The 21,774-nt window shown below is 35.7% G+C and overlaps 1 protein-coding gene across 3 annotated transcripts in view; it reads right to left on the reverse strand.

Moving 5' to 3' along the window:
- The window catches only part of LOC131428169 (prohormone-3), a 140,639-nt gene that overhangs the window by 56,231 nt on the left and 62,634 nt on the right, over positions 1-21,774 (reverse strand). The gene's annotated exons all lie outside the window — the stretch shown is intronic.

Here is a 21,774-nt window from a genome sequence, read left to right on the forward strand (position 1 = left end):
TAATGAAATTCAATTCAATCAAATGGGGAAACGGTCGCAAGCAAGTTAAATTGCGAAATAATTTCAGTTTTTACAGCGTAAACGAAGACCATAGACCTGAAGGAAAAAGAATTATAGTGTCATATAGGGTGTCACTGAAGATAGCCAGGCAGCGACTGGCACAGTAGAGAAGGCAACACTTTTCTTTACTTATTTATTTATTTATTTATTCGTCAAACAAACACGGAAAGACCAAAATCAGAATTTTGGCGAAAAAATTAGTTGATTTTCTGATTTAAGTTAGTTATTTTTTGAGACAACTAAAAAATCTTACTTTTGCTAATTGAGATTTTTTAATTCTCATTCCCCGAATAATAATAAAATATTTGTTGAAATGGCTATTTTTTCAGTTGAATTTACCAATTAAACATGCTGTCATTTCTTAGCTAAGGCACGCTTTATTTCTATTCAATTAATTTTATAGTTGAATTAGAGAAATAAAACGTTGTTTTCAACCAACATAAATGGTTGAATTGGCTTCTGCAATTTGCAGCTATATGGCGAACTGTCACCGAAAAAACGTCAACACCGTAATGACTACTAGCCACTAGATGGCACACAGAAAAAGACATAAACGAAACATAAACTTCTTTTTAATTTTTTTTCTTCTAAATCTCTGTTTTCTTCGTTCGACTTCGCGAAATCGACTCTCTCACTGAAAACTTTGAGTTACGAATTAGGCGCAGAGCTAATTTCGGTCGTTCCGTGAATGTAGACTACACAAAAAAAAGTTACAATGGTTTCTTGTACATATACATTTCTACGATATGGTTTGAATTTTTCTTTTATTTGTTTCCTGGTCATAGTTAGATTGTGTTTTTGGCAGTTTTCGTTATAAATTCGCATCATTTGATTAACAAGATTATTTTTGGCATAATTTGTTTTATATTTTTTCCGAGAATATTTGACGACTTCTGAGATGGCAGCTAGGAGCATAAAATTATTGTTGTGAAAGCAATGGTTTAGATTTTACTCGTTGAGAAATAATGTCGTTAATAAAATAAAACATTGTAGCACTGCGGCGTTCTTCGAGTGTTTGTAAGTTTATGAGCATACAACGCGCCTTATATGATGGAGATAGTCAAATAGTAGGATAACTAAGCCCTCACAAGTTCCTATCTAATGCCTCCCCATGTGTTTATGCACGGAACCACCCGCGATCCCATTTCAACCAGAATATTAGTTGATTTTCTGAATTCGATTGGTTAAAATTTGGTACAACTAATCGATTGTTGTTTTAACTAAACTGTCATTTTTATTTTTCGATTAGCAGAAACGATGGTTGAAACAACAAATTTAACTGTTTGAAAAAAAATGCTATCAATTAGTGAGGACACATACCTTTCAATTTCAACCAATATTTTAGTTGAAATAACTGGTGTTGTTATTGAAACAAAATTCTGTTAGTTGAAAAATAAATCGGTTTTATTTGTTTTAGACATTGCAAATAGTTGAAAAAATTCGAACAATTTGCGAACATTTTAGTCAATTTATATGAGCTTGGGTGCATCAACCGCTGGGAATTGGAATTTTGCGACGGCAATTCAAACGCGCCATTCAATCGCAGCGCGTTCTGTGTGTTTGAAACTTTTCGCTTCTGTTACTTTCATAAATTAAATTCATGTCAAAAAGCGTTTTATTGCTAATGCATGAACATCATCATCGGTATCAAACAGCTGGAAGTAAAACAGTCTGCTGAAAGTAAATCAATGATCGAATTTGAAGCATAAAATTTTTGCGCATACCTGTAAGATTACGAGATGATTATTCATTAACATTTTCTAATTTGTCACCAAATCTTTTTCATCTTAAACAAGGTTAACTTTATCACAACACCGCTGTTAGATAAACACTTGTTATCATGAATTTCTCAAATCGAATGAACACAATTTCACCAAACGCTTTAACCGTCGATGTTGTTTTCATTGACATTTTGAAGCGACGCGAACAGATCTCAACTAAAAAAGTTGTTGATTTTGCATTGCAATTATTGTTTTGCTTTCAACTGTCTCCGGCATTTGACAGCAAAACAACATAATTTTTCAACTACTTGAATATATGCAAATCAAAAACCATATTGGTTGAATCAAAAATAAATTAGTTAAATCAACTATCGCAAAAATCAAAAACTGCAATATCGCAATTTTATGATCGAAGGGTTCTCCGTGTGATGACATTTGGTTAATAGAACGGTGTCGTCTAGGTGCTATCACCTTCTGCGTTAGTACCATAGTATATTGCAACATATAATTCTGTTTATTACAATATTATATATATATATATATATATATATATATATATATATATATATATATATATATATATATATATATATATATATATATATATATATATATATATATATATATATATATATATATATATATATATATATATATATATAATTATTATTATTATCAAAAGAGAAATTTTATATTTCTTGCAGTACTGCGATGAAGGAAGAGCATAATTTACACTGCGACATTAACTGTTATATTGTATTATTGTATCATAGCATATTATGCAATGTTATATTATATTATATTATATTATATTAACAGATCGGCTGAAAAGTTCGTATCGTTTCTATGAGAGGGCGCCACTAGAATTAAATCCATACCATTTTCAGTTAATACCAACCTTCAAAAGATACGTATATAAATTTGACAGCTGTCTGATTATTAGTTTGTGAGATATTGCATTTTGAGTGAAGCTACTTTTGTTATTGTGAAAAAAATGAAAAAAAAGGAATTTCGTGTGTTGATGAAACACTACTTTTTGATGAAAAAAAGTGCCGTCGATACCAAAAAATGGCTTGATGAGTGTTATCCAGACTCTGCACCGGGCGAAGCAACAATTCGTAAGTGGTTTGCAAAATTTCGTACTGGTCATATGAGCACCGAAGACGATGAGCGCAGTGGACGTCCAAAAGAGGCTGTTACCGATGAAAACGTGAAAAAAATCCACGATATGATTTTCAATGACCGTAAAGTGAAGTTGATCGAGATAGCTGACACCCTAAAGATATCAAAGGAACGTGTTTGACATATTATTCACGAATATTTGGATATGAGAAAGCTTTGTGCAAAATGGGTGCCGCGTGAGCTCACAATCGATCAAAAACAACAACGAATTGATGATTCTGAGCAGTGTTTGGAGCTGTTATATCGAAATAAAACCGATTTTTTTCATTTAGGGGTTATCCTATGTTTGTGCTTTGGGCACATAACCGTTTTTACTTTTCTTTACGTTTTGTCTTAGACTCGTCAGTGCAGAGCAGTTCAAATTGAACTGCTTAGTGCAAACTTAAACAGTTCAATTTGGACTGCTTAGCGATTTTTTTCGTCGATATATAACAATGGACGAAACATGGCTCCATCACTTCACTCCGGAGTCCAATCGACAGTCAGCTGAGTGGACTGCACGCGATGAACCGAACCCAAAGCGTGGAAAGACTCAACAGTCGGCCGGTAAGGTTATGGCGTCTGTATTTTGGGATTCGCATGGTATAATTTTCATCGACTACCTTGAAAAGGGAAAAACCATCAACAGTGACTATTATATAGCGTTATTAGAGGACGAAATTTGACTTTTATATAGCGTTATTAGAGGACGAAATTTAAAAAAAAAACGGCCTCATTTGAAGAAGAAAAAAGTTTTGTTTCATCAAGACAATGCACCGTGTCACAAGTCGATGAAAATCATGCTGAAATTGAACGAATTGGGCTTCGAATTGCTCCCTCATCCACCGTATTCTCCAGATTTGGCCCCCAGTGACTTCAAGTTGGACTGCTAGGCGGAGATGGCAGTTCTACTTGAACTGCTTGAAGCACTGACGAGCCGAAGGCGAAACGCAAAGAAAGTTTAAACGCAAAGAAAGTTGACTTTTTCCTATTTTCAGACCTCAAGAGAATGCTCGCTGGTAAAAAATTTAGAAGCAATGAAGAGGTAATCGCTGAAACTGAGGCCTATTTTGAGGCAAAGGACAAATCGTACTACAAAAATGGTATCGAAAAGTTGGAAGATCGCTATAATCGCTGTATCGCCTCTGATGGCAATTATGTTGAATAATAAAAACGAATTTTGACAAAAAAAATGTGTGTTTCTATTAAACGATACGAACTTTTCAGCCGAACTGTTATATTATATTATATTATATTATATTATATTATATTATATTATATTATATTATATTATATTATATTATATTATATTATATTATTATATTATATTGCATCGTATTATAGTATATTATGTTCTGTTATATAGTATAGTATTATATTATATTGTATTATGCTCAATTATATTGACAACGAGGAGGGGCAGGGAGTGTATCAGAGTATCTTACAAATGAATAACGGTGAAATGTGAAATGAGTAAAACGCACCCTTTTAACAAACAAACCATCAGGCGGGCTTAAGCTGGTATAGTGAAATTCTTTATTATATAGCCGGATGTTCTTGCTGAAAGGCGCCGGGTCCTCAAAACCCATTTTGGCCTTCTTAACAGCAGTGATATGAAAGCTATCTGATAACCAAATTCGGATCTACTGTAAGTCAACCCGAATATACTGATAATGCCTTGAACTGATGGTGGCTTCAAACATTCATACATGCATTCCAAAACAGGCCTGACATAATTTGTGTATAATAATTGTACTGTGTAAGAGTCCTGAAAATTATGACTGAAACGTTTAATGAAGCCTGGCGCACCGAAGAAATTTGGCAAAATAAGTGATTCGCCGCCCCCATCGTTTAAGTGAGCAAACAAAAACAAAGCTCTCCGGAAAGCTGACTTGGTAAAAAAAGATAATAGGTAAAAGCGAATACCCCCTTCGCCCCTCCCCCTTTCCCTAGATACGAAAGTGAGTCTAAAATAAGGCCTAGGTCTCTAATAATTTTACATTTTTCTACAGGTTAGTTTCCTGGGGAGACGTGATTTTACTACTAAACGATATTGAACTAAATTTCTTAACGTTTAGTTGGAGTAAGCAAGCGATTATAAATACACTCTCCTGCTAAATTAATGCTGCTTAAGCGGAAAATAGGTATAGAGTTCGAAGACTAGTGTTTGTAGTCTGATGAACAGAGAGGATGTTTGGAGGGGCTGGGGTCCACTAGGAGATTGATAGTACCTATTAGCTCTCTCCGGACTGTACCAGCCTAGATGCCGTGTGGAATCCGGCGGAAAAAAATGAACCAAGAATAGATCCACTGGGTTCCTGCTTCCATGTCGTAAAAGGCGACAATTGCAGGAGTTTCTTTTTCCTTTCAGTTATCAGATATTTTCAATGTTTTACTTCTGATTACTCTATTTTACTAAATCATCTCTTTATTCAACCTATCAATTTCCGTCTACCTTCGGAGAAAAGTTTTATTAGGAATGATTTCTTCTTCCATGTTATTGATTGTCTTTCAGGATTATAAAATGAATGATAAAAATCAACCATTGCGCAAATCCGTTTATATTACAAAGTTAATAACAGAGATAACATATATCGGTATATTGAATACATAGTAAAAAACACTTGATAGCCTCTTTTGAAGGCCTCATTTGAAGAAGAAAAAAGTTTTGTTTCATCAAGACAATGCACCGTGTCACAAGTCGATGAAAATCATGCTGAAATTGAACGAATTGGGCTTCGAATTGCTCCCTCATCCACCGTATTCTCCAGATTTGGCCCCCAGTGACTTCAAGTTGGACTGCTAGGCGGAGATGGCAGTTCTACTTGAACTGCTTGAAGCACTGACGAGCCGAAGGCGAAACGCAAAGAAAGTTTAAACGCAAAGAAAGTTGACTTTTTCCTATTTTCAGACCTCAAGAGAATGCTCGCTGGTAAAAAATTTAGAAGCAATGAAGAGGTAATCGCTGAAACTGAGGCCTATTTTGAGGCAAAGGACAAATCGTACTACAAAAATGGTATCGAAAAGTTGGAAGATCGCTATAATCGCTGTATCGCCTCTGATGGCAATTATGTTGAATAATAAAAACGAATTTTGACAAAAAAAATGTGTGTTTCTATTAAACGATACGAACTTTTCAGCCGAACTGTTATATTATATTATATTATATTATATTATATTATATTATATTATATTATATTATATTATATTATATTATATTATATTATATTATATTATATTATATTATATTATATTATATTATATTATATTATTATATTATATTGCATCGTATTATAGTATATTATGTTCTGTTATATAGTATAGTATTATATTATATTGTATTATGCTCAATTATATTGACAACGAGGAGGGGCAGGGAGTGTATCAGAGTATCTTACAAATGAATAACGGTGAAATGTGAAATGAGTAAAACGCACCCTTTTAACAAACAAACCATCAGGCGGGCTTAAGCTGGTATAGTGAAATTCTTTATTATATAGCCGGATGTTCTTGCTGAAAGGCGCCGGGTCCTCAAAACCCATTTTGGCCTTCTTAACAGCAGTGATATGAAAGCTATCTGATAACCAAATTCGGATCTACTGTAAGTCAACCCGAATATACTGATAATGCCTTGAACTGATGGTGGCTTCAAACATTCATACATGCATTCCAAAACAGGCCTGACATAATTTGTGTATAATAATTGTACTGTGTAAGAGTCCTGAAAATTATGACTGAAACGTTTAATGAAGCCTGGCGCACCGAAGAAATTTGGCAAAATAAGTGATTCGCCGCCCCCATCGTTTAAGTGAGCAAACAAAAACAAAGCTCTCCGGAAAGCTGACTTGGTAAAAAAAGATAATAGGTAAAAGCGAATACCCCCTTCGCCCCTCCCCCTTTCCCTAGATACGAAAGTGAGTCTAAAATAAGGCCTAGGTCTCTAATAATTTTACATTTTTCTACAGGTTAGTTTCCTGGGGAGACGTGATTTTACTACTAAACGATATTGAACTAAATTTCTTAACGTTTAGTTGGAGTAAGCAAGCGATTATAAATACACTCTCCTGCTAAATTAATGCTGCTTAAGCGGAAAATAGGTATAGAGTTCGAAGACTAGTGTTTGTAGTCTGATGAACAGAGAGGATGTTTGGAGGGGCTGGGGTCCACTAGGAGATTGATAGTACCTATTAGCTCTCTCCGGACTGTACCAGCCTAGATGCCGTGTGGAATCCGGCGGAAAAAAATGAACCAAGAATAGATCCACTGGGTTCCTGCTTCCATGTCGTAAAAGGCGACAATTGCAGGAGTTTCTTTTTCCTTTCAGTTATCAGATATTTTCAATGTTTTACTTCTGATTACTCTATTTTACTAAATCATCTCTTTATTCAACCTATCAATTTCCGTCTACCTTCGGAGAAAAGTTTTATTAGGAATGATTTCTTCTTCCATGTTATTGATTGTCTTTCAGGATTATAAAATGAATGATAAAAATCAACCATTGCGCAAATCCGTTTATATTACAAAGTTAATAACAGAGATAACATATATCGGTATATTGAATACATAGTAAAAAACACTTGATATTAATATTTCAAACAGTAAATTAATATTTTTCTCGGTAGCCGGCTGCCCAGATCAACTAATATAGCCAATTAATAATTTTAATAAATAATTAAAATAATAAAGCGGAAATAATAAAGAATCAAGACGCGTGTGAAATCTGTTGACCTTTGTTTGGTGATTTAAAATGATTTTATAATAACTGTTTGGAATATTTCAATGCAGTGAATCAGCTTTTTTGTCTAAATCCTATTCGCTCGTTTATTTTGTATCACGTAGTTTCATTTATAAAAACGTGCTTAATCCACCTAGCAGTGAGATGATACCTTTTTTTATCAATCCGCATGTGTTTTTTTGCATGACTAAAAAAACGCGAAAGGTAGATGCATAAACGAGTGACTGCATACTCGACAGCCGGCTGTCTGGAGTTTTGTCAATTTCGGAGATTGACTGTTTCGTGCATTATATTGCCAGCACAAAGTAACACATAAAACCATAATACTTCAAAACATTCTTGGTAGCCGGCTATCCAGAGTAATAAACACATGATAACATTATTAAAACATTTACTAACAAAGTATCCTCTCCTGTGATGCATGTGGGAATGCAGAGGATTCCTCGGTTCTTAGTAGCAACATGCATCGAACTAACAATCCTTTCCCTCCCAAGTAGATCTGCATTCGGACGTGGCCGGCGTCGGTATTGATCAGCATGCATGGTTCAATACAGTTTGCACAGTGTGAAACAATGTGTTATTCTCAAACATGTTACTTCAAAAAATCATTTTGCAATCTCAATTGGTCCAGATCAATAACGGAGTAGCAACACACGGGCGGTCTCTAATGCTAATGCTAATACTAATGATGAACAGAGAGGATATTTGGATATGAGTAGCGTGCCGTGAGGTGGCTAGGATTTAGATCATTGTTCGATGTACGCTTACCAAGTCAGTGCTGTTGTAGAACAGTGGTGGAAATGGTAAACGCGTATGCACGGATTGCACGAGAACGCAGGTTGGAGTCCTTCCTCTAAGCGTATCTTTTTCCAAAATATCATCTTTTTTGTAAGTTACTCAATCATTTGGCATATAAAATATATGTTTTCACTCAGTCATTGCACAACTGAACTTAGTAATGGTGACTTAGTTATGGCGACCAACTAAAAATTAATAAATCGTTAAAGAATCGGTTTTCACAGTAATTGCATTGTATAGAGGAGAACCTGTTCTTTTAAGAGTTTTAAAAGCTCCCTGTGACTAAAATTCGTCCCACGGAAATGAACAAAGTCAGTACACTACATTTAATTCGGAACTTAGCCTCTTTGCTGTTGAAAACCACTGTAGTTTATATCCTCTGTTGTAACCCATCCGCCAAAAAATGTATATCAAGTTATCAGTATGGATAGTAGCAGGTACGCAGGAGGCATTGCCTATGGTGTTAAAAGCAGTACAAACTTGATTCAACTTTCATATGTATAAGTTTCTTTCCTAAAGAAACGTTTTTTTAAAACAACTTTTCCCTTTTTTAAAGGTGGGTGGGGATTTTCAGACACTCTAACCATTAGAGTAACAAACATTTCACTTCATAACTAATTATACATAAACTAGAAGACACCAAATGCTTCGTTTCATGATTGTTTGTGGCTGTTGGTTTACACTACAGTCATTATGCTCTTAATAATCATCACGGAAGCAGAGTTTCGTCCAGCACAGCTCAAGATATTTCGTTTACGAATGACATATTTAAGCTCCACCAGAGTTTCAGTTTTCGACACGGGCTTACACCTGAATTTCTGTTTGTGTAGTCTTTCACGATATGGAACAGGAAATCAGTGGATCAATTTGCGGTTTCAATGATTCCGCTGGATGTCTATCGGCCTACCAGCAGGATGCGCTAATACCATCGTGGATCGTTGGAAATCGATGCGGTTATCTGGTTTGCTCGGAATGGAAACTTGACATTGTTAATCCAGTTATTTAGAAGAGCGATTTGACGATTTGTTATCGCAGGTAAAGCTCTAATTATATGACAGTGAAGCAGAAACAATTCGTGAACGTCCAATTTGATCAACTTTGTTGATTGCAAATTGGCTGATTTCGTGATCGGGAAGCATAATAATCGATTCACCAATTTTCACAAATCAGTCTTGAGTCGAATTGATCTCTTCATCCATGCGTAACAAATGGTTTGCCATACGAAAGATGTGTGCAAAATTTAATCAAAATTAAAGTAAGTCGGTTTTCCTCTTCTGATGCTAATGTATCCGGCGAACGACCGCAAGTAGGTTGAAGCCGGGTATAAATAAATAATATAAATTAAAATTGATGTTAATGTCTGAAATTGCTCCGGTAGTTCTCAATAATCTGTCATTTCACAATATTTTTCACCATAGTTATTTAGTTTCCCTAGTGGTGGAATTTTCTTCGAAATAATTCATTCGAGGGCATTTTTACCTTTTTCTCCAAACAGCTCACGTATTCAAATATAACAATCTAAACAGACATGCATGTCAATCTTCGTTCTTCTTATCATACGACATCTGTTTCGTGGGCTTAAATTCGAGGTCATACTTCAGTGGAATATGCAAAAGCTGAACCTCGACCAGAAAACCTGGTCCGAATCTGATTAGAAAAAACACTCTTTTAGCGGCTTAACACGGCTACCGTAAAGCAATAAATCACCGACTCATGACATTGCCGATTTAGGTGTCCCGCTCACGGTGTGCTGCCGGACGACAACCATTTATCACTAACTGTCACGCTCGGACTCGTCAGCAGACCCGAGCAAAGTTTCTGTTGTCCCCTTCTCGGAAACTCTCCTCCCACGGGTTTATTTGGACTGATTGCAACTAATCGTTCGTATGTCATCATAAAACGACCGACAAAAGCTGATTCAGGGTGTTTTGTTTTCATCCAGTTGCTTGACCCGGTATCGCAATTCAGTATGGACCACCCTTTCACTCCGTCTCTCGAGGGAGTCAGGACTTTTTCGTTATTCAGGTTGCTGATTGTATTCGTCTATTTACCGTCGGTATGATGCATACATGCCGAACAATGTATTATCATAACTGCTTAATCGATTTCTCTTGAATCAAGTCTACACCATGGGTGCCGAAATTAGTTACATAGATGTTTTGCCGGTTCATCGACCTTGATGTTACTTGTTTTTGTGGAACATCAGCAATGACTTCAAGTAAACATCACAATTCATAATGACTTCCAGTGCTATTGAAAATGTGAACCAATGTGAGTTATCTGAAAAGCTGCTAAAATGTATAACACATGCTGATTGTAGTGTTTGGAAGATATCTTTTCTATGTTCACTGATTTTCTCTCGCTTTGTTCGCTTTCTCGCCTGTTCTGCTATCCTATTCGAAAATTGTGACGACTGATGTTTTCAATTGATCGATTAGTTGTGCTGAAGCTTGACTATTAATATCGATAATCAAGTCTAATAATCGATTAGTGTCCAAAAAACGAAATAATATTAGGAATACAAATTTTTTCGGTCCGTATGTTTTGGGGTCAAAAATGCATTTATTTAAAAATAAAACAAATGTGAAGATTAATCAATGTATCGTCCATCGCTAGTTACTACTTTTTCCCACCTCTCAGGCAATTTTCGAATGAGTTTTTGCAATAACTGAGTGGAAAGATATATTGGAAAAGCCAAATGAATGAAAAACTTAACAGAAATAATGATTTTTTTGGAAAAAGATACGCTCAGAGACAGGACTCGAATCTGCGTTCTTATGCATTCCGTGCATACGCGCAACCATTTTGCCACCCTGAACCTTGTGATAGACACAGCTCTTAAACATGGTTAGGCATGATAGAACGTACATCGAACATGGTCTACATCCTGGCCGTCTTCCGACCGGTACCATACATCCAAACATCTTCTCTGTTCATCAAACACTAGTCTTCTTTCTCTATACCTATTTTCCGCCCAAGCACTGAAAAGGATAGTGTATTTATAATCGCTTGACACCTTCTCTACTGGTGTCAGTCGCTGGCTGGATATCGTCAGCGATAGACTCTATAAAGGTTGTATTGATAGTCTGCCCTTTCCTATCAGAAGCAGATTGTTACGGAAAATCAAATCGCAATTGTGTTCAACGATTAATTAATTTTAGTTGATAAAGTCGTAAGTCATAAATAAATAAGTTTCTGGTTAGAGTCCTGTCTCTGAGCATATCTTTTTCCAAAAAATCATCTTTTCTGTTAAGTTTTTCATTGCTTTGACTTCTCCAATATATGTTTCCACTCAGTCATTGCAAAAACTTAGAGCGCAGGATTTTTTTCTTGGGGTTTTCAAAAATTTCTATTTTTCATCCCCAGTAACAATTCGATGTAAAAAACCCTTTCTTTGTTGCCTTTGAATATGACCTACAATTTTTTTTACGATTCTCTATGACGATTTGAATTTCGGAATAAAACGTACTGGTAGAACTTGGATTAAATTCAGCAAACCATTTATGGGACTCTCATGGTCTGCAAACTAGACAAAATCACTAGCCAATAGTAGCTTATGAACAAAGTATTCCTGAAATTGAGATTTTTATACTGAGCACCCTACCTCCAGAACCAGGGGTTTGATCAGAACGAAAATTTGGATATTCTCATGGCATCTTAAGACTTTTCATCCCCGAGAAAAGTGAGTGATATTATTTTGACATTTTTGGTGCATTATTTCCACATTTTTGGTTCAAATCACCCTGTAATTCCGGAACCGGAAGTTGGATCCAAATGAAATTCCGGAACATTGTATGAGACCATAAAACCTCTAATTCAAATCTAAGTTTGTGAAACTCGGTTCAACCATCTTCGAGAAAATTTGGTGACATTATTTTAACAATTTTAATGCATATCATCCTATAATTCCGGAACCGGAAGTCGGATTCAAATAAAATGCAGGAACTTTGTATGGAACTATGAGACCTTTCATTTGAATCTTAGTTTGTGAAAATCGGTTCAGCCATCTCTGAGTGACATTATTTGTCGCTGTCGAATTGTATATGACATTGACGACTGACGACTGACGCTAAACTGAATTGACTCAGTGTCATCCAGCTAACTAACGTCCGTCTGTCACATTAAAACTCGTTTACTCGTCAATCCATGAAACGAAATAATTGCTGGTTTGTACGATATTTAAGCTGTCTAGTTTAACCCCATGTCCGGATTAGCTCCGGTTTCCCGTATTTTGAAAATTATAAAGGACTTTTCTTTAGGTAGGACGATTCTTAAAATTTTATTAGTAATTCAATTTTAATGATTCTATTTTAGGAAATTTGTCATGTCAAAATCCGTTAAATTGGTTAACATATATTATAACAGCTTGCTTGAAGTAGAAGCATACTTTTTTCACTAATTCCTACAATGAATTAACAAACCATTGTATATTGATGCTTACCGAAGAGTATGTCACGAGTTTTAACGTTAGTCGAAGCAAAAGATTTCCTTACGTTTTGGATCTAACAAATTACATTGATTGACGTCTGCATTGATGCAAAATGGCTACTTCGATAGGTGACTGAATTTCTGTTATATAAAAGCTGTTTATTGATACCGTTTTCGTTTATTGATCAGAGCAGCCCGGAAGCTGACCCAGAGTCGCCCAAACAACGTTTGATATGTTTGTTTTAGCAACCTGAGGTCTTTTTTTCATGAGTTGTTGTTTAGGGCGCGTTCAAAAACCAAAGATTTTGGCGAACACAATGTTTACTGGGATCTCGACCAAATATCGATTTACCGTGCTCTATCGGTATCTGTTTTCGTCGAGATTAAAATCCGAGTTTTAGTATTCTATTAAAAAGTTCGATACACTTAATATAAAGGGAATTGATGTTATTATTCAGTTTTGTTGATATACTATATGGGTGACCTACCACTTAGAGAAATCTTATCAAACATTTACAAACTATAAGCATTGACCAACATATTTCTTTCAGTTAGGACTGTGTTTCCTCGATCGTTTTGAGCTGTTGTTTACTTCCACATCTCTAATTGGAATAGCATTTCCGCGGACTGTAGTTAAATTAGGTTGATTGCAGTTGGATAATTTATTTAAATGTTCACTGTTTCTTAGAAGAAGTATACATTCAAGTCTTTTACTTGAAACTTTTAAAGTTTTGTGGTATTTTATGCGAATTTTGAAGCTATGCGGTTTGCTTGTTTTGTCTTAAAAATGTAGAAAAAGCCGTGCATTTTTTCGAGATAACACCAGAGTTAGACGTTTCTTAAACACGTAAAAAAACGTTCGATTTAGGAAAACTCAATATTCCCAAAGTCGACGTATTTGAAAAAATGCTTTTGGCTTTCTCTATAGAAAGGTAATAGAATTACTGAAAAAATCGACTTTCGAACGGAGCCTCGGAGACCCATAGTGTTATATACCATTCGACTCAACTCGATGAGATGAGAAAATGTCTGTCTATGTACTTGTAAAAAAATGTCGTTAATGGATGAACCAATTTCGCCATACATATGCTCGTTTGAAATGCCTGTTATTTCTGGTTCCGGAAATATCATGGTACAAGTACCAATTTTCTCAGAGTTGGCTTAGCCTATTTTAACAAGTCTAGGCTCATTTGAAAGCTACCGTTGAATTATGGAGCAAGTTCAAGGAGTTCTTCTGTTCAATGTTTGCTCGGTTCTCCTGTTCAATTAGTCTGTTTCTACGCGTGTTCCACATGCAGGGTAGTTGAATTGGCAGAACGATTTCCCCGGATAGGAGCTAGTTACGAGTTTGAGGTCCGTCTCTGCGTTAGCTTTTTCGCGGTTTTCATTACATAGTTGTACTCGCAAGTCATTTTGCCTATCTGTTTTCCTCGTTAGATACTGATCAAATTAACAATTATGCCTTATCAGGAATCAGAACAAATTGGCTCAAATGGCACGTTGATTTTAAAATAATTTCCAGTGGTTGTAAAATAATTTCCATGAGGTAAATGCAGAAATATGCTGAAAAGTGAGTTAGATTTCCTCACTAATAAATTAAGTTTTTGGTATAGTTCCGATGTCATTGTCTTATTTGTAACGAAAACTTTCGTTTTTTTGCCACAGCGGCAAATGCCCTGCCAAATCATAAATTTTCTTGCAAATTTGTCGGCAAAAATAAATTTAAATTTGGCTGAAACATCCCCCCGAGCCGCTGCCATGTAAAATTTTTGACCTTGGATTTGCCCGAAGTTAGCCTTGACATAGGTTTCATCGTCCATCAGAAGTCACCCGTCGAATTTTGTCAGCACCTGGTCATATAGTTTCCGAGCACGAATTTTGACCACGCTATTCTGTTTTATGGTCCGATTTGGCTGTTTGCTAGCTCGATACGACTTGATTCCTTCCCGGAGTCGAGTTCTCCTCACGGTACTATGGGAAGCACCGAATTTTCTGGCCAAACCACGGTCCGACAGATTAGGATTCCTCTTAATCGTCTTCAAAATCTTGCCACGCAGTTTCCGGTCGACTGTTCCACTCCGACAATTGGCCAGAGGCTTCCGAATCGTCGTCAATGTTCCTTTATACCGTTCGATAACGCGCCATACGGTATTTCTGGGCAATTTCAGCTGTTTAGCTAGCCTAGATGCAGACCACAATGGATTTTCCAAATAACTGTGCACAATTTTTCCCTTCTTTTGGCTTCCATGTTGATTGTTTACAAAGTACAGTCGATTTGCGGAATGTCAAAAATCATACGTGAAGCTGACAAAATTCCCGACACGTGGGCGCCAAGAACTTTCAAATCCGTCCACCAGGAGCGCAACAATATGAGCAAAAGTTTGTTCCAATTCTAAATGAAGCAAGCTTTAAAAAGATTCAAAACAATAGGAAGTTCTATTTTCTATGCATACCATAACAAGAATTGTCTAATATCAACTCTCGTAGTGTTCTTTCTCTCGACAAAAACACACTTCGTTTTCGCACTTTCATACGAAATATTAAAGATACACTTGACAGCGCAACTGAATGGATGATATCAGATTTACGGAGGGTGAAAATAGTCAAAGAATTAGTAAACGGATAGGTGTCTGCTTACTTGTGTCGTTCACTTGGTAACCCCACAATGCATCATGCTAATCGAGTGTAACACACCGAAGCATAGAGCTTCCGAACTCATCCGAAAAGTTTAACCCTACATTGTCACCGAACCCAAGCCAGACAGAACGACTGTTGGCCGCTCGGAAAAAGTGCTACAATATGCAAACGAGAATTGGATTGCTGAGCAGACTTCATTCCACCCGGCAGAACTGAATTCAAATGAAGTTATTAAACCTCAAGTTCCCTTCCAGGAGTCTAAAAATAGTGCTGTAGTACATCCGTGCAAGTGTCTGTATCAAGAGATATGTAGCTTTATTTTCGACTACAACAAGCAAACCACAGGTCGTGCGGTACGGTACCCGAATAAGCAACTGGAGGAAGTATAATCCTTCTTGCGGTTCAACCGGAATAATCCACTTGGGCAGCCGTCCATTTCACATGGCATATGGTAATTCGACTTATTTTTCGTGTGAAAAGGTGGAAAAATAGATCGGAAACTGAGTGTAATTTGTAGGTTCGCATTTCCAAGTGATCATGGATTTAAATTAACTCCAAAGGAAATCCGACGATTCAGTCGGATAGTTCTTTACGTTTCGTCTTCGACTGGTCAGTGCATCACAAGTAATGTTGAACTGTTATGCCACCTAGCAGTTCAGAAAAAACCGCTAATGGACAACTATCTGAATCGGCTGGTACAAGCTGAAACATGTTTCAGTTCGACACGACAAGAAAGACGTAAGTAGCAATAACTTTACGCCCGCTTTATGATTTATGTTGAACTGCTAGGTGAATATATTCCTGTAATAACACGATGGATTTATAAAACACAATATTTCTTTGTTTGCGAAACAGAATATTATTTCTCTTTTCAATATTGTTTCACTAACGAAATTTCTTAAACGAAAAATTAATCACACGATGAATCAATACAAATTTGTTATCATCGACTAAAAATGAAACATTCTGAAGAAATTTGTTAACGTGTCCGATGTTGAATTGTCTGAAACAAAAATCGTGTTTTCTCATTTTTTACAACAAGAAGCTTTCGACAGACAATTCGTACTACAAATTTTCCAGTTCACGACAAATTCGGAGCGAAAGAAGACCGGCTTTGACATCTTCTTCTCGTTGATTGTCAGCCACAGCAGAACCTTCTTCACCTGACATGTATGTTCATGCTCGTCAGGTACTTTTTCACTGTTTGGCCGGTTGCACTGTTTGGCACTGTTGCACCGTCAAGATGTTATAGATGCCGGAACGGACGTGTCTAGCTAGCGTCCACAAAGAGCCGCAGGGTGTCCGTTTCCCGGGTAGAAGTGATTGGCAAACCAATAGCAAATTTTATTATTAAAACCGAACATCTCAATGGTAGAAATTAGCATTATTTAGTTTGAAATAAGAGTTAAAATATCAAAAACCATAACAAAGTCTGCGTGAGAAAATAGCAACAAAATAAAAAATTCTCTCCAATTGTGTCATGTCAAAGAAAGAACAAAATACTTATAAAAGACGAACTTTTCAGATATTCGAACACCCCGAAATAATAATATCATAAGCATTTTAACCTTGAAAATAATAATATCATAAGCATTTTCCTTATATGATACTGGTCCAGTTTATTCAATTGTATTTTATTTGAAGATAGAACAATTACTAAATAAGATATAATAACTAATGTTGTTGCTTGTATTGTACTATGTCTTGATTGCTTCGATGAAATATCAAAAAAAATATCAAGTATCGCCAAGATAGCACATAAACATCAAGACAAAATATGATATGATGGTAAAATTTGTCATTATTTTGTTCTTTGTATGCTATTCACATCTACCCGGGTTTGGACGCGGTGGGGTGCCGTTCTTTAGACGCGCACACTTCTGAACGGAGTTGCTTTACTGTTTTTGCCATCACGGTTAGAGTTAGACTGATAAAGCTGTTAAATCTTGTCTGCTGACTTATAGGTTACTGTGATTGATGCTGCATGGGTAGTTTCGTCTGTGCGGGTGAAGGTAAACCCATGAAAAATCGGCAATTTTTGTTCATTTTTGCCTTTCTCTATAGAAAGGTATTAGAATTGCTGGAAAAACTGACTTTTGAACGGAGCCTCGGAGAGCCATAGTGTTATATACCATTCGACTCAGTTCGACGAGATGGGAAAATGTGTGTGTGTGTGTGTGTGTGTGTGTGTGTGTGTGTGTGTGTGTGTGTGTGTGTGTGTGTGTGTGTGTGTGTGTGTGTGTGTGTGTGTGTGTGTGTGTGTGTGTGTGTGTGTGTGTGTGTGTGTGTGTGTGTGTGTGTGTGTGTGTGTGTGTGTGTGTGTGTGTGTGTGTGTGCACTTTTCGAAGATATTTATACGTGCTCAATTTTCTCAGAGATGGCTGAACCGATTTGAACAAACTTATGCTCGTTTGAAAGCTACTATCGGGCCAGTGATCAAGTTCAAAGATCAAAAGGCTGTGACTTTTCGTTCCGGAGATATGATTGTATAAGTGACGTAACCTACAAAACACGTTGTATTTATCTCAGAAAATTTTTTTATTTTAAATCAACTTTGTGGGACTTGTCTTGGGAATTTTGGTCAAAAAGGCGATATTTTCAAAAAAAAAAATTTTTTTTCGGGATGACACTAAATCTCGACGTTTCATGCAATTCTAAGCCTTTCGGCATCAAAATTTTTTTTCGATTTCGGAAATTTCATGTACCCCCCTATGGTAATTTTTCAAAATATACGAAAATTCTAAGTGGTTTTTTTCGATTAGCATCACTTTTCTAATACAAATATTCAACGCAAATGTAAGCACTACTCAATCTGAATCAATTGGTGTCAAAATTAGTATCCGAACATATTTAATAAAAGTAATAAATTATAGTAATATAGTAATAGTGATAAAAAAATAAAAGTAATAGAAATAGTAATAAAAATTAATAAAAGAAATATATTTTCATGAGACTGTTATGAAAGAAGAGAAAGGCATTATCACACCACTAGGTGGATTAAGAAGGGGTTTTTGTTTTTTTAAATACATACGCTAGCATCATTCTCCGGGTACACTGTTTTCTTGACTTGACTGACTATATCTCAGCTAATTTTTGACCGATTTCAAAAGTTGTATTTCTATTAGAACGGTGAATTTATTGCGGTTGCAATAAACTAAGGGTTATGGAAAATAGAGCTGTCTACCCATAGTCATCAGAAAAGGTGCAAACCTAAGTCTTTCGAAAAAAAGTAGAAACCGTTAGTAGTTCGAAATTTTCGAAATCGAAAAAAAATTGATAAAAAAGTCTTCGAATTGCATGAAATGTCGAGATTTAGTGTCATCTTTAAAAATCGACTTTCTGGGACTTAGAACCGGGACATCACTCATACCATTATATCTCCGGAACCAAAAGTCACAGCCATTTCATCTTTGAACATGATCAATGGCCCGACAGTAGCTTTCGAACGAGCACAAGTTTGAATAGCATATGAAAGCATGATGAAATTCAATAGTGACCTAAGCGACTATGAGATTTTTTTATTTTATGACATTATTTGACACATACTCGCACACATACATACACACTTAGCCTTCCGGGACAATTTTCACTAGTCAATTTTTCAAGTGATTGCATAAACTTTTTATATGAGAAAGGCAATGAGTGTACTTTTATAGCAAAGCATCGTTATCGTGATTTTGTGATAATACTAATAAGTAGTTACAAATTGAATAAAAGGTTTACAAACTTACATATTTTTCAACTGAACAATATAGATTTAAATATAGCAACCCTGCACGCTATACGAAATTGAACAAAGCACGCTGCGATCGGAGCAAAGCCGCACGTACCGACCCGTACCAGTTTTGCATCGTCATTTTGAACGACGATTTAAATGTTTTGACACTGATCGCCCTATAATTTCGGATCCGGAAGTCGGATATGGATGAAATTGCAAAGTATATTTAAAGACAATGTGAGCTTTAATTTGAATCTAAATTTGTGCTAAAAAATCAAAGTGAATTCCGTTTTCAAAGCTTTTCTTCACTATTTTCGGTGCTGTTGGAAGCTGAAACCGGGGACTAGTAGTCCCAAAGTAGTTTTATATATTCACTAACTAACAAGATCTGACAACTAATTGAATCCAACAGTTAGTTTTATAAAAATGTGCACTTCGTATCGCCATCGCTTGTGAAAAAATACTTATGGAATTGTAAATTTTCACTAATCGCACTGTAATACCGGGACCGGAAGTCGGATCTGGATCAGTTTTTTGAGAACTTTTTAAACAATTTCAAGACCTTTCATTTACTTCTTAGTTTGTGAAAATCGAATAAATTTGCACATATTTACATGTAATCCCGGAACCGGAAGTCGTATTCAAATGAAACCAGGAAAATTGTATGAGGCCATAAGACTTTTCATTTGAGTCTAAGTTTGTGTGAATTTTTTTCCTATTTTTGGCGCATATCACCCTGCAATTCCGGAACCGGAATTCATATCTTTCAACTTTCATTTGAATCTGAGTTTGTGAAAATCGGCCATCTCTGAGAAAATTGAGTGACATTGTTTGTCATATACATACACACACACACACACACACACACACACGCACACACACATACACACACACAGACATTTTGTGATCTCAGCCGACTGATTCGAATGGCACATAACACATAAAGTCGGTTTTCACAGCGATTGCATAGGCTTTCTATATGAGAAAGGCAAAAACATTTTCTATACATAGTTTTCTATCATAAAATTTTGAAAATCGAACTACTGACGGCTGAGATAGGGTGAGTCAAAGTAAGCGTTCCCACGTTTTACCGCCTTGGTGGTTACAGTGGTAAACTGAGGTGTAGTTGTTCTTTAAGGAAGGTTTCAATTTCCTCTACCGAAAAAAAAACCGTTTAAAATCTACGACAGTTTTTTTTTCGTATTGGCGGCGGCACCATTTGTTCGTTTGGTTCATCCATTACAAAATTATCTCATTGTTCACATTGTCATTGTTTTGTATTTCTTAGCTATTCTCGTAAACGCTGTGCGTTTGGAAAAGCGCACTTTGTTTGTATGATGTGCAACAAGTTTTATGTTTGAAATGAAGAAAAAATGTGTGATTCTTGGACATTCGAAAGTTTAAGTTAACATACTTTTAAATATTGTGTCCATTAAATTTAACAAGAACACTGCATTCGTTTAATAGTTGTGTTAATAGTCGTCTCATTAGTCGACACCACATTATTTTGTTTAGTACCCGACCTACAATTAACGAATGTTGGAGTTCGGTACTGAGAATCTATATCAGAATGTTCTATATGAAAATAATGTGCAATTCTTCTGTTATAGCGGAGTGAACATGAGGAGTGATTGTACCAGTATTCAGCTTATCAATCCACCAGAACTGACCCGGTTTTCAATCCACCAGAATTTATCCGATGCGATTGAACGAACTTCAGCATGCTAAATGCAAGGCAAACCTCTTTGTTTGATCTCATTATTTATACAACAGAATCCTTTCATTGATTCGTACAAAAATCGTTCTATAATGTGATTTGTTCAACTCACGATTACGATGGCCAACATTAATCATCTAACTGATTACATTACACACAATGCATCTTCTGGTAAACAATACCAGAACTTTGATCCTGTTTACGATATAGCTAAAACACTCATATGCGTTCCATCATCAAATAATTTGGCAAACAATAATGTTGATACCCAATTAAGCACGTGGCTCGGAATGACGAATCACATCCAAGGATGCAAACTGCCTCCCATTTTTTATTACCGTAGTCTGCTTACCCACATCTACATTTTTTTATTTTTCTTACTGTACCGTGTTGATGCATCCAAACTAAAATTCTATTACAGTAGGCGTGCGATGCAGTATCGCGTTAAAAACTACGGCTGGAACCACAGCCGTTCGAAGTAGGTAGAAATTATATTTTTCCACATTTTACTGCCTCCTTTTTTTTTTTTTTTTTAAATAACTATTCATTGGAATATGAGTTAAAATTAAATTATTAAGATTTAAATTGGGTGTTCAGCCACAAGTGGTGACTTTTCAGCCCTGTTATATATATATATATATATATATATATATATATATATATATATATATATATATATATATATATATATATATATATATATATATATATATATATATATATATATATATATATATATATATATATATATATATATATATATATATATATATGATTTGGTTATTACCATGAAGACATT

Source organism: Malaya genurostris, chromosome 2 (genome assembly GCF_030247185.1).
Source record: "Malaya genurostris strain Urasoe2022 chromosome 2, Malgen_1.1, whole genome shotgun sequence".
In the NCBI taxonomy this organism is placed as follows: domain Eukaryota; kingdom Metazoa; phylum Arthropoda; class Insecta; order Diptera; family Culicidae; genus Malaya; species Malaya genurostris.